Source organism: Cupressus sempervirens, chromosome 4, assembly GCF_028749045.1.
Source record: "Cupressus sempervirens isolate cs-2001-9-10 chromosome 4, ASM2874904v1, whole genome shotgun sequence".
Classification (NCBI taxonomy): Eukaryota; Viridiplantae; Streptophyta; class Pinopsida; order Cupressales; family Cupressaceae; genus Cupressus; species Cupressus sempervirens.
Genome location: NC_143121.1, coordinates 522,805,068 through 522,817,902, shown reverse-complemented (window position 1 = coordinate 522,817,902; position 12,835 = coordinate 522,805,068).

Genomic DNA, 12,835 nt, shown 5'->3' with positions numbered 1-12,835 from the left:
ATCATGAAGGGCCATCCACACCTAAATAGCACAAATTATGATGCATAAGCCTAGATCTATAGCAAGTTTCAATTAAAGGATTTAATCTTGCAATGCCTAAGTTCACCATGTTCCAAAGAATGAAGAGAGGGGCATTTTTCTTATTCTCTTGACTAATTGTAAAATATATGTGAGATATCACAGTTACAAGTAGATACCTACTAAACTCAAAAAAATGATAATATCATCCATTACAGGCATAATCTAGCAAAAGTATATACTCAATACCCTAACAAATGAGCCTTGCATACCTAAAGAACACAAGTTATAGTGCATAGGCCTACAAAAAAGGTTAGCAAGTCCAAATGCATGATTGGTTACATGGACACGACATAACTGATATGGAGCCTCCTGTGGTTGTAGCAGTTGTACCAAATATTGTAGTCCACAACAATTTCTAATATTAAATCTCATACTCACCTTGGCAAAAAATAATTGCTTTAACCCTAAATATTTTTGTATAGATTGTTTCTATGCAAAATTTATGTAGTTATACAAAATGAAAATGCTACATATATATCATTTCGACCTATAAATATTCATAAGCTTTGAGAAATAAGAGTTTACCTCAAGGTCTTGTTATGCAGAGATATTTTCCTATGTAGTCTAAGCATAGACCAAGCAGCAAACTCCTGCCACCAAACAAACCCACCAAACAAACTCACCAAATAATAAAATGATGAAAATGATTTTCTTTCTTTTTCATTATGAACCCAATTTGGTCAAAATTTTGACCAACTTAGGAATAAAAAGCCTAATTTGGTCTAAGTTTTGACCAACTTGTGCATAAAAACAAAAAAAAAGAAGAAATCATAGGCCAATATGGTCTTTGGTCAAAAAATTTGGCCAAAAAACAAAGGAAAATGTACTAGTGCATTAATCCAAAACATGTCAAACATCACTGATCAATAATCATTTATCCAACCTTAGGCATTGTTGTATCCCTTAGTGCCTTGTCAAAACTATCAAACCTATCAAATCTAACCTTACCACTACCATGTCCATTGACACTAGGTTAAATCTATAATTATTATCATTTGATCATCGACATTGTTGAGTCCCTCAATGTCGGATCATGGCATTATCCAATCAATTTAATAACATTGGAAATGTTTGTCAATGTTATTATGGTTAATATTATGAATCAACCTCAATCATATGGCATTTATGATGTCTGTTAAATGTCATATGTCCTTAATCCATTTCATAGGTCCTTGACATGTTATCAATCCTAATCACTCAATTAATTTTATCAAGGCTTTGATCTACCCACCATTATCCTTGTTGATTTACATAATTATCACATTTCATCAAAAGGATAATCCTCCATTTACTTTAGCAAATTGGCCAATCTTTAACAAAAATTTCCTATAGGATTAGTTAACCCATAATCTATTCCTATATTACTCCAATCCTTTTTCATCCCACTTTACTAATTATTCTTACTAACCAACCTTCTCAATTAATTGATATTTACTAATAAATTGGTTCATATTTGCAAACTATGGGAATTCTCAATTTCCTAAGTCCCTTCTTCCCATTTCTAATTTCTAATTCACTCATTTTCATTTGTGTAGAATTTTGAAATTTTTATTCAAATATTCCACCTAGTCTTGACACATGGCCATTATGTGTCAAAGATCCTCTCTCTACACTTGGCTAATATGTGTCATATTTGACATATATTATTCCTTATGTGTGACTATAATATGCCACATTTGTTATAGATTTTTGTCTACAAGTGGCTTTGATGTGTCATATGCATGTCATAGATTCACTTCTACTTTTAGCCCTATTGACTTGTATGTGTCATAGAATACTATATGTGGCATATTGCATCATATTTATCATAGATATTATAAGGAATATCATTCCAAGTTGCACATTCTAATTGACAAATGTGCATCTCCTCATTCATGTCTCACCTCTTGCATTTTGGCTATAAATTGAGCCATCTTGCACCCACCTTAGAAAGTTTACATTCATATTCTCATGAATTATTCCTAAACCACACTTTTATTATTCTCAATAGCATTAATCACTTTATCATTATGTCATTTTCTTTCAATTATGTGTGCACTATAGGCAATTGGAGATACATCAACAATGGAGAAGAAACAAGGACATGAGAACTACAATTGAAAAGGAATTTTTTACTTATTTTAATTCCTTTAATTTCATTGGTTTTCATGGTATATTATAATGGTTTAGCATATATTGATTGAGTTTGTGGTTTCTCATAGTATGCTAGGTTTTAACCCATTTTCTAGTCCCACAATTGATGAACCCAACGTGAATCATGCTAACTAAATTGGTTTTTGTAATTTTTGCTTATAGGTGTAAGGAGGGAGCTCATTTGAAGGAGTCTAATGAGTTTTTATTTATTTTAAGAACACTTATTATAATTAGGAGCTCGAGTAACACATTTTTATCTATTGTTTATGCATTTTTGTAGCTCTCTGTCCTAGGTGTACACTTGGTACTATCAGGGCACACTTGGGTGCCATAGGCAATTATTTTAGGTGTTTAGGACCTAGAACCATCTCTTTATATTGTTCTAATCTAACCAATTATGCCCATAAACTACCAACTATGCCCCTATGGGCACCAAATGCACCAAGGGTGCACTTGGTAGCCCAGTTTGAATTCTGCATATTATAGGTGTCATTTTGACCCTATATCACCCTATTTGTTTCCTAGGTTCCCAACTATACCCCTGAACTACCAATTGTGGCCTTTTTGGCCTCAACCACACCATAGGCATAGTTGGAACTATTTGGGTGCATGTGGGATCTATCTAAGTGTTTATGACCCTCTCTAACATAGTTGGTATAGTCACTACGCAATTAGTTCACCGAAAGGTCAAGTTTGAGTCATAATCTACCTCTAAGGTTTCATTTTGACTGTAGAACCTAGAGTAGAGGTTTTTTTTGTTACTGATGATTTGTTTACAAAATGTGGTATTCATTGGGAGAATACTAATCAATTAAATCTACTAATGTGTTTGATGTAGGACGTTGACAAAGACTTTTGTGTTTTTCAAAAACTGATGTAGCCTAAACCCTTCAAAGTAACAACTTAGAAAATCACACAACACATAAGTTTCAAAATGCTAGATTTTTTATTAAAATTTTCCACCTCTACTCTCCTCTATAATAAAATAAAATGATTGCTTATTACAATTTTGAAAATTACCATATTTGGCATATTTTTGGGAAAAATATATTTTTCCACTTTTGGTAATTTTCAAAACCCATTCTACAAATCCCAAAATTTCCCAAGAAAAGCCCCTAACTAAGGAAAGATGAATTTCTAACTAATCTATGAAATCAAGAATATGATTTTGGATTTATTACAAAAACTAATTTCTAAAAAATTGGGAAAAAAACACAAAAATCCAAATTTGGAGGTCAAGATGATATTTTAGGCTCCCAAAAAATGTCGAAATAGTCACATATTGAGTTGATCTCAATTGGCAATCCAAATAACTCCTCCTTGTGCAACTACCTATTAAATTTTAGCCAAAACTCACATTCGAGTCAAAAGTTATGACCCTCAAATGCTCTTGCATCAAAAACTGTGTGTGGTTTTCTTTAAATTAGAAGACACTTGGTTTGGTGCTTTAAAATTATTATTTTTTTTTTTTTGATTTGTGTATCTACATTGTTTAGAACCCAAAGAGTTTCATGGACGTGTCGTCTTCCCTTGTCATTCATGGATCTTAGGTGTAAGGGAAATCTGTGCAATTTAATTTAGATAAGCCTACCTTGGAACCAAGAATCGCCACTTGGTTAGTCCCAAGGGTTGACCTAGAAGAGGTAACATGCCAACTCCAGGTCCACACTCCAACTACTATAATAGCATCAATATAGTTAATGCGAAATCGATAGTATTGTTGAGTGATAACTCACCTTTAGTACCCTTGTGGTGTGTCTAATCCTGGTTGTTGGGGCTAAGAGACCTTCTGAGGAAATTTATCAATCACTCATTGAATGGAGTGCCCAAACTAAAAACCATGTATTAGTGGCCAAAATCCTTTCTATCCACTAGCTCAGGGGTCACCCATGGCTGTAAAGATATCCCACAATCATGCAGTCCTTAGTAGATGCAACAATCCCTTAGGAAGTGATGAGCCTTGGGAAATGGATCTTGGTGGCCTCGAGATGTGAGTGCATTAAGGGGAAGCATGTGGTGCAAAGATCCTAGATTTCTCTTTGGATAAATATGGATAAACTTTGGTTCAAATGGGAATTAAGTGGACACAGTCTTAAAGCCTAGGTTGTGATGTTTCTTTTAAGTTTATCAACAACTATTTTTTATCTACTATGTCTTATGTGTGTACATAACATTAATCAAGATAATTGCCAATTTACAAACTCACACCAAAAGCATTTGAACATTTGACACTTCCAAACAATCACATTGTCAAAATATTGTAAACCTCTTGTCAAAACATTACAAACCTTTTGTCAAAACCTTGATAACATTGTAAACATAGAAACTTGTAGCCCTAGGAGTCCTTGGCATGATTTAGAGCTCATCTTTGCATAAAATACCCTTGCATTTTCCATCTTTTGATCCTCATACTTGCATCTTTTAGTCCTAATTTAAAAAAAAATCTTTAGTCCTTATAGAACATCCCTTAGCCTTCATATTGTAGTTGGAATTAACAATAGGAAAGTAAGTTTTTTTTTTTGGGGAGGGTGGGGTGGGTGTGTGAATCAACACTTAAGCTTTTACTTCTAAAATATGTCACCATGCATTCATCTCATAAATTAACATTTAAACTAAAATATGTAACCATTCATCTCATCTAAAGCATGAAATAAATCAACACATAACACCTAAGATTTTGGTTACCCAGAAACCCTCCAAGGAGAAGGTAAAATTGGGGTGGGGATGACACCCACAGATCTTCACTAATATAGTTTTAAAGTGTGTCCTATTATGGCTACAATGTTTTGATCATAAACTATGATCTTCCCTATGAGAGGTCTACCTATTAAAGGCTTACAAAGATTGTTAGGTCACCTTGCTAGAGGATTTAAACTTACAATATAGTTAGCACTCGGTTAAGAGATTTACAAAAGCCTGTTAAGACTACTCTATTAAGAAATTTACTCTGCATCACCTATTAGAATGATCTAATGCCAATCCTTTACTTAGCACCTTACTTCTTGATGTTAGATCTCCTCTTTACTAGTTATCTCTTGATCCTCATAATTAGATCTATCTTCTCTAACCTTTCACTGCTTGTCTTTGTTCCCTCAGAATGATTCTTCATTGAAAAACTCTACCTTAGCCAACATCTCCATGCTTCCTTCACACTAGATACTCTCCTTAGTATCCTCCTTTGTAACATAGGTTACCCTTAGGGTTTCCTTCTTTTATAAACATCATGGAGACAAAATTTGGTTAGAATCAATGAATTTGGTTGATGCTATTTCCCTTAATCTGATTGGTTGCATGTATAGCATAGGGATGTATAATATGAATCCCTCCTTATTCCTTATAATATAAAATTCATGTTCATGTTGGAAAAAAATAGTTTACATAGAATTTTGTACTATTATAAACATCTATGATATAAACTATTTACTTGGCATCCATAGGCTCTGATGCTGGACCTTTACTGTGCTCTATTTATTGATACTGGTCAGCTTCTAAATAGCTTGGAACACTCCATTTTCTTGGCACCTAAATTTTCTAGCATGAATATTGATGATACTACATTGGGGGAGTATCCTAAGTATTGAAGAGTATTGATATGTTACATTTATGATTGCATTTGTCATTGATGTCAACATAACACAAATTCTATAAAGACTGGAAGAATAAAACTCAAAGATCTTATGATGTGTAGAAGCTGAGGAAGTTTTAGATGATGTGCAATGGAGGACATGTTCCTAAGGCTTTCTTGATGATTTCATTAAAAATACTAAGTTTTTCAATGGTGTATGAAAGTTACACTTGATTTACTAGAAGTAGTGCACAAACAAAGCATTGGAAAATAGAGTTATGATGATCTATCACTATCTTTCATCTGAGATGTAATGAAGAGATGTGTAATCACATAGTGATAGAGGATAGTCATGTGATGACACCAACATGTGTGAAAGACTTGGTTTCACATGTGTGAAGTTTTGTATAAACTATGAGCTGATAGTGCTATTGTAATTGTGAATTAATTAATTATCTTATTTTAATTAATTGGGAAAGCCTCAAGTTTGACTCAAGGAATTATTATGAAGATACAATATAAAAGATTTTTTTTTCCTTTCTTGTAATAAGAACTCGCATTAGAGGATCAAGTGGAATCTAAAGTATTAGTGTGTAGTGCGAGAAGGAGAAAAATGCTTACTGAATGAATGTAAGTGATCCAAGGGATCATTGGATGTGCAGTATGAGATTTGGTTACAAGATCTGCAGGAGAAGAAGTTTGGTTGAAATGAAAGAGATAGAGGAAGGAAGTACATCTAAGTTCTATTATTCTACAAGGAATAATACAAAGATCATTTGGACAATGAGTTCTTTGATCTTAATCTTGAAGTTATTTGTGTAGTGGGTCCAACTATCTTCCACAGCTTCTAACAGGGTTGGAATTTCCTAATAGGGATTCAAAGTCTCATAACAGAGAATCATATATATTGAATGTTGTAATAGACTCCTAACAAGGTCTATCCTCTAACAAGGAAGATTTATATTAGTACATCATCTTGTAGGTACCATTCTCACTAGGGTTTTCCCTCTGATAAATGGTTTCCCTAGTTAATATATATGGTGTTTATTGTGTATGAGTATCTCATTATGGTTTCAGTTAACATTACTCATATGATTAAATATTGTCTAAAGTTAAAGATTGGTATGATAGTTGTATAACTAATTCACCCCCACTCACTTATATCAGTGGACTATATATTCTAACATAATCAATCAACACACTCTGACTACTTGATACTTAAGTGAATTAGAACACACTATCTTCTTGGCACATACTAGTGCTTGACACTAACTATCATATTACTTAGCATGTATTTTCTAGAGACTTATGCTTAGCATGCTCTTTTCTATCAGCTTGCACTGATCTCTCAACTCACTCTATTCACTCAACATTTACCATGCATTCGGCTTCCATTGTTCTCTGTTTAATAATGACTAAGTGTTTTTTTACTGCCTTGTCAAAACTAAAATGAGATTAACAATCTCCCCCTTTGACATTAGTGGGAAATTTTTTTTTCATGGCATATACATACTTGTCTCATGCATAAGTTAGACAATGTATGTTCTTTGCTTGTCTTGTATGCAAAAACTCCAAAATTAAAAAATTTGCAAAAATGTTGAAGTTACCTTAGTAATTTTTAGCTCCTCGCCCCCAAGTAAATACTTCACTTCATTTCTATGACTCCTCCTAAGTAAATATCTTCCTTTGCAAGATTTTCAAATTGATATAATCCTCCTTTTGACACTTATGTCATTTGGGTGGTACACTTTATCCAAAAATGGCTTGTGCACTTGCATGATGATTCCCAAAGCAGAATCTCAATTATCTCTTACTGCATCCAGTGTTTGAATCTAGATTTCTAGTCTAGCAGCCATATCAACTAAGCCTTCTTGAGTAGAAATATGTGGATCTTTCTTAATCAAGGATTTTTCTTGAGCTTGTTCCTTCTATATAAATTCCATGTGAGGAGTCAACATGGACTATATGTTGATCAAAGTGGATTTAATATTTTCATCTTTTTCTTGCAGCTTGGAAAACCTACTCTATGTTAGCATCAATCTCAAAAAATGTGATTGGCTAGTTGTAAGAGACACCTATAATGAATTTCCAATTAATTTGAACTCTCCTTGTAACTTATCAATTGTCTATTGAGTCTCTTGGGTAAAGATATCAACATCACATAGTTTTGTGTACAAAGAATAAATGTGACCCAAAACTATCTTCACACCCTCTATCTTAGTTGCTAAATCAACTTGAATAAGAAAAATGACACTAGATATATTATCCATAACTTTGGTGTGAAATTTCCTCTCTGACCATTCAAATAACTTTACATTGGTCTCTATATATTCATCTTTTATCTTGTTAACTATGTGGACAAGCTACTCTATAATAATCTTACTAGTTAATGAATTTGAGAGACTAAAAGCATCAATGAATATATCTTTTATTTCAAACAAAACTTACTTTTTTTTGTGCTCTCTCCTTAAAATTTTGTTTCCTTTTCTTCCTTTGTAGAGATTCTTGAAGAATATTCATTTCTTCAAGTGTGATTGTTGTCAGATCAAATTTTGGTAAGACAATCACCTCATCTAAGCTTACATACTCAAATGATATAGCATCAAAATTTTGTGGTGTGCTTGAACAAGACCTTGAAATTTGCAATGGATTAGCTTGTGTACTCATCCTCTAAAGATTTTGGCTTCTAGGAGGTGTAATGACTGGTAAGATAACCAATGTCTGAATTAAAATTTTCTCCTCTGGGTCAAGAGTCATAATATCCTCTTTTGTCTTCTCATCCTCTTGTTGTTTTGCCCCGTATTGTTCTTCACTAAGTTCCAGTGTGGCAACTATTGAATTTACATCCTTGTAATTTCTCTTTTCATTTCCCTCTGTATCAACTTCCATAATAGCTACTAATCTTGAACTTGATAGATCTAGTAGTTATGTGATAGATGGTACTACCTCATTCTCTTTCATCTCAATAACAACTATTTGTATTAAATATTGTGCTTAATTTAACTTTGCTATCTATTCAAGCATTGCACTTTGATCTATTATATTTTCTTTTCACTCAATTTTTTTCACCTTAGCAATACTTGATGGCATTGAAGATGTATCTTTGTGTTGCTCATTCTCAGTAGATGTAACCTCAAGCTATTGAGGTTCATCAATCCTTACCAATAGAAGGTTTGTGCATAGAAGTACATTATAGGTGGATTCCTATTGCTTTGCATTTATATCCTTCTCACTTAGTGGATTAACATTCAGAGTGGTTTTCAAAGGTATTTCTTTAATAGTAACAGACTATAGCTCTACATGTGGGGGACTTGTTCTCAACACTTGAGCATCTTGTGCATCTTTTGCATTTACCTTAGTTGTGTCATCCTTTCCATCATTCTTTTCTTCTATTTTTTTTTGTGTCCTCACTTTCCCCTTTTGCTATTGTGCTTGTAAGAATTTGACTTAGGCCAGAATTCACCCAAGACCAAGGAACTCAAACACAAGCACACAGTAGACCAAAATAGAGTATGACCAAAATGACGATATTCATTCAATATGCCAACTTGACCAACTTGAGAGTACACTAGGAGTGCCTATATATAAAAGCCTCAAGAGAGCTTCTAGAATGCATAGAAGTTAGCATCATGATAAGTCATACAACTAGGCACATGTCCACGAGATATGGGTTATCCTCCATTAAGCACATAATTAAGTGTGATGATGTGGGGATAAGCCTACAATGGTGTAACACACAAATCAATGGTGTAGGCAACATGTGCTAAATTAAGAGTGTGAATAACTATGTTGTCATCATGAAAACTCAATGAATGATGCAAACTCTTGTGTTGTAGACACCATGTGCATAATAAGAGTTGCGTACTCTTGTGAGAGTACACAAACTGCTAAGTTTCTCATCTAAATAAATAATTAAATAATACATTAACCTAAGTAAACTTAAGTAAGTGTAATAAGTAAATACTTATTTACACCACCCCCCCCTTAAGTGCAACTTAGGGGAATGTCCTTAAGCTTACAAAATCTAGGATGATATGCAAGATGGGTCCTAGCTACTAGGCCATGTTAGGTACCCATGTACATAATAATATGCAATCTCTTATAAAGAAGAGAAAGAAGGAAAACCTCATGGAAAAAACCCTCCCCCAAAAAGAGAGATGAATAGGGATGCATGGATGGATGGAGTAGTCAAGACCCTGCCATTATGACATACATCCAATATATACATAAGAGAATGATGAGAAGAGAAAGAGAGATAGGATAGGCTCCCCCACAAAGAAGAATGTTGAACAGTGATTGCTCTAATGAAGAAGCTGATCCAAGACTATAGAATGGTGTTCCTCCCCTTAGAAAGAAACAATGCCAAGGGTACAAATGAGATGCTTCCACTATGTATAGAAAGAATCCCATGGATAAGTGATGTCTCTGAAACCTACTCAATTGAATGAAGAACTTGTCTTAAAGAACTGTCCATCTCTACAACTAATGAAGAACCCTACTACAATTTTTGATCATAATTATCCATAATCACTTTAACTTGTAATGATTGATCATGTAGAGAATGAACAAGAGAGTTGGATGGTGCCCTCATGACAACTAAAGAAGGTACTTCAACATCAAGAAGAAGAGGTAGATCATCAATATTGTCCTCCAAATCTATCACTGAACCTATACCTAGAAGACTGGATGTACCCTATTGTGCTGGACCTATAACTATGGTGATGTATGCATGCAGACTAAACTGATGTAGTGACCTCTTGTTGCAACTATTGATAGAACCCCACGTGTCTAAATCTATTAAAGCACTATCATTGATGTCACTATCAGTTTCCACAAAATATTATGTGTGAAGAGGAGTAGAGTTCAAGCTTGGTGAACTTTCCTCAAAGTATACATCCTTCTCCACAAAAATTTGATGTGTCTCTAGATCTAGAAGTTTGTATGCCTTCACACTATCTTCATAACCAATGAAAGTACAAGGTTGAGATGACTATGTCTTGCATCCCCTGGAAGATATCTTTGCCCATGCAAGACAACTGAAGACTCTAAAGTGTGTCACAATAGGTTTTCTATTGCATAATGCCTCAAAAGGATTTTTTCCATCTAAGGTTGGATGAGGAGATTGATTAAGAATGTGAGTGGCACTAGATATTGCTTTGACTTCTAATGATGGATCTAGAGACTTGGCTTGTATCATGCAACTTGCCATAGACTTAAGAGTTTGGATCCTCAATGCTACAACATTTGTCTTATGCAGACTGAATGCTGATGGAGTCTGAAGATCAATTCCCTTGAGTTTGCAAAAGTCCTTAAGTCTTCTGTTCACATACATGCTTGCATTGTCCATTTGAAGTACTTTGATGGATTTTCTGGATTTCTGTTCTACATGAGTCTTGAAGTCTAGAAACTTTTCCAACACTTTACTCTTGTTATGAAGAAAGTAGACCCAAGTGAACCTTGAAAAGTCATCAACTAAGGTAAGTATGTAGTGACCCTAGCTAAATGCAAAAGGACCTTCTAATACCATGTGAACCATCTATAAAACACCTGGTGCTCTTGAAGACTTCCCTTTCTATAACTTCCCCTCTTGAATTAGTTGAACATTCACCATGGGAAAAGTTGATTTGAGGTAGACCTTTGACCATTCTATTAGTGAAAATTTGCTAAAGATAGCATAAGTCAAGATGACCATACCACTCATGCCATAATTGCATGCTTGAATTTGATTGTGATAACAAGGCCTTTGAACGAGACATGGACACAAAATGAGAGAAAGAGTATAACCTCTTGTTATTATTCACTTTCCCCATTATAATCAAGGAATCATCTTTAAGATTGTGCACTTTTATTGAGCCCAGAAGGATTTCAACTCTATGTCCATCTCTGAGGTGAGTGATTTGGTAGATTGATAGGATATTTGAACTTAGGTTTGGAACATAGAGAACATTTTGAAACTCTCCATTTTCCATCTCCACATTTTGTTTCTCTTCAACTTCCATTTTTCTATCATCTCTCATGAAGATGTGTAGTACCTTTGTTTGCTTCATTGAAGAAAAATCCTCCTTTGAAGAACCCGCATGATATGAGGCACTTGAGTTAAATATCCATTCCTTTGAAGAGTTTGAATTAGCCATGATTGCTTTCCCTTTTCCCTTTGAATCTAAAGAAGACCCTTTATCCTTATAAGAATTAGGCAATGGAACATTATGTTTCTTCATGATGTTTGTCAACTCATCAATCTTTTTAAGATAACACTCATGCTCTTCATGACCCAATTTATTGCAATAAGCGCACTTCTTCTTCTCCTTATTGTTGTCCCCCTTCTTGTTGGAATTGGAGGACTTGCCTTGTTGATTCAATTGTGGTGTTGTCTTTTTTGTATCCTCAGATTTTCTCTTCCATTTCTTCTTACCCTTTCCTATATTTGAAGATAATCCAACTGAATGTTGAGAACCCTCATTGGCCACCAATGCTATAGAATAAGGTGATTTGAGAATCCCCATTGATTTCAACTTTTTTTCTTCATCATCCAACAGTTTAGCATATTCATCAAAAGTGACTTTCTTGTAGGCAGACCCTAAGGTAGTCTTAGAGGTGTTAAAAGAAGATACAAATGTGGAATACTCTAATGGCAACTCATTATGAATGAGATAGTTTAGTCTATCATCTTTGATAGAACTCCCAAAATTAGTAAGCTTTGTCCTTAATTCATTCACCTTGATGATGAAATCCTGTATGGAGTCATATGACTTAGGATCTAAGGAGACAAGCTCATCTTCAATTTTGAAAACATCCTCTTCAGACACTTTACCATTAAAGTTTTTGAGGGTATCCCAAACTTCCTTGGATGTAGAAAACTTTTTAATTTGATACATGATCTTATCATCTACCCCCAAACATATATCTCCTAGGGGCTTTCCTATCCATTACTACCAAAGCTGAAATACCACTTGTTGATACATTATCACCTATTGGTTTAGGAAGAGTATCATCTACATATTTTGAAACTCCATTATGCATTAAGTGATACCACATTTTAATGGACCATGTAGCATA